At 31.9% G+C, this 2,329-nt stretch overlaps 2 non-coding genes across 2 annotated transcripts; one reads left to right on the top strand and one right to left on the bottom strand.

The window, feature by feature from the left end:
- Nucleotides 1-1,422: 1,422 nt before the first annotated feature.
- TRNAK-UUU (transfer RNA lysine (anticodon UUU)) lies at nucleotides 1,423-1,495 on the bottom strand. The gene has a single exon. It is a non-coding gene; the product is annotated as a tRNA-Lys (tRNA).
- Nucleotides 1,496-1,609: 114 nt separating this feature from the next.
- TRNAR-UCG (transfer RNA arginine (anticodon UCG)) lies at nucleotides 1,610-1,683 on the top strand. The gene has a single exon. It is a non-coding gene; the product is annotated as a tRNA-Arg (tRNA).
- The last annotated feature ends 646 nt before the right edge of the window (nucleotides 1,684-2,329 follow it).

Genomic DNA, 2,329 nt, shown 5'->3' with positions numbered 1-2,329 from the left:
TAATAGAAGGTTTAAACTTTATGCTTTCAATTACTTGTCTGTGTTGATTAATTAAATATTGTGTGCTTGCCTCCAATTCATTTTTTACTACTCTATGTGATTTCATTAGTTGTCTCTTTTAAGGAATGACTTTTTTTTAATTAATTCACAACAATTAAAAGAGAATGGAGATATCAATAAGGTTTAAGATATTCATCTTCCCATAGGATTTTGTAATCTATAATTTTGGAAACCACCATATTATAAGAAGTATTGTACAATTGAGCTAGACATCTAAGCTATACTTGGAAAACTCACTAAGGTCTGAAAAATAAATTCAGGGAAAACTCGGTCAGTTTTCAACAAAAACTTGACAACTTAAAAATTTGCTTAAATTTAATAAGAAATTCATTTTTTTGCAAAATTCATAAATGAGAACACAAAACAGACAAGCTTAGTCTAGATGTATTTAAACGCAAAGTGGGTACAAAATCGCATTCTCCTTGGGAAGACTCATGGCTGGAAGCCAATTAGTAAATAATTTATTTTAAAAAACTAAAAGTAAATACACCATTCCAATTACGTCTTCCTCTTCTCAGTTCTAATAAAAACTAAGGGATAGGTGGAACTAGAACCTTAGAAGTCTGCACTAGCATGATTGTCTTCTTGCTCAGTATGTCTAACTCAGTTTGTGGCTTCTCATCAATCCTAGCTATAGCTTTGCCTCTAGCCTCCCCTGGCACTCGCAATGACTACTCATTCAACTCTATGTCATCCAGCATGAAACCAAATCCATAGCTTGCCTCTTCAAATCATTGATGTCATCCTCTTCAAAAGCTCCGCTCCAAATCCGTTGCAAATGTGCTTCAAACTTGCCTCAAGTCCACTTCAAATCGATCGAAATCAATTTGCAAGTGTTTGGAAGACTTTTCTCCTCTCAACAACATACAAGTAAAGGAATGAGAAAATAAACTGGTTTGGGCCCTTTTTTGCCTTTAATTGTTGTTATAAAACTATGACCGAATTTTTAACAAAAACTTAGTATGTACTAAAAAAGTTCTTGCCAAAAATTATGCAAGTTTTCGGCACTAGTAAAAGTCATAAAAACTTGTCAAACTAGAAAACTCGGTCTTTTTTATTTCAGATTAATATTTTAGAATCTAAGATACTAGATTCGAAAAAATTGCTGATATTTTAGAATATGAGATACTAGATTGTAAATGAAAAAATCAATGTCTTTAACGTCATCTCACATCAAGTCGACTCCTAAAAAACCTGTAAGTCTATAATGTAATCTTGCATTGTATTGTGGATAAATCTATGTATGGTAATTTTTAATCGGACATAGTAGATTGTAAATGAAAACATTTCAAATTTGAAAACCCAATGTGTCTGTAACGTAATCTCAAGTCGTCCACATGTAAAAGATCATGTCTAAGGCTTCGCCGTCTGTGGGAATCGAACCCACGACCACGTGGTTAAAAGCCACGCGCTCTACCGGCTGAGCTAAGACGGCTGGGTAGAATATTTTAAAAGATAATAATAGAAAACGGCAGTCCTCTCGATCACCGCAATTACAGTAAAATCTGAGATTTTACTTAAATTTATCTCTCTGTGAGAAAAATATAGAGGCCGCATAGCGCAGTGGATTAGCGCGTTTGACTTCGGATCAAAAGGTCGTGGGTTCGACTCCCACTGTGGTCGTTTTTTGCTGTGTTCCGGCTGACGCTGAGGTAAGGTAATGGTGGTGCGAGAAGAGAAGTCGAGATTTTCTTAATTATGATTTTAATCCAAATTAATATTATTTTTAACAAAATTTATTTTGTTTATGTTGTGCTATAATCTAGAACACTTTTAAAAGTACATCTAAATAGCTCGACAAATAGTTGAATTTTAAAATGATTAATACTTATATGTCTAATTGCATGCATGTGGCTGGGATAGTTTACATGTATTATAAATAATTAGTTGATAGTTTACCTTTTTTTCATATACATAATATTTTTTCCTTTCGTAAGAATCCTTATATTCAACTTAATTTATAAACTTCAAAAAACTCATTTAAATAAGTTGAATGGAAGAAAATTTTTAATATCTTGCCCACATTTTAGCATCTAGTGAATGAAATAGGGTAGGGATATATGATTAGAAAAAGAAAATATGTCAATGCATAGAATAAAGTTTTATAGCTCTAAATGAAGAATGTTAAAATATTTTGAGTAAGACTTATGATTAGAAAAAGAAAATATGTCAATGCATAGAATAAAGTTTTATAGCTCTAAATGAAGAATGTTAAAATATTTTGAGTAAGACTTACTTAAAAATGCAAGTTAGGATTGCTTTTGTAGGA

The sequence above is a fragment of the Cupressus sempervirens genome, chromosome 1 (genome assembly GCF_028749045.1).
Source record: "Cupressus sempervirens isolate cs-2001-9-10 chromosome 1, ASM2874904v1, whole genome shotgun sequence".
Classification (NCBI taxonomy): Eukaryota; Viridiplantae; Streptophyta; class Pinopsida; order Cupressales; family Cupressaceae; genus Cupressus; species Cupressus sempervirens.
This window is presented reverse-complemented; position numbering and strand designations above follow the sequence as displayed.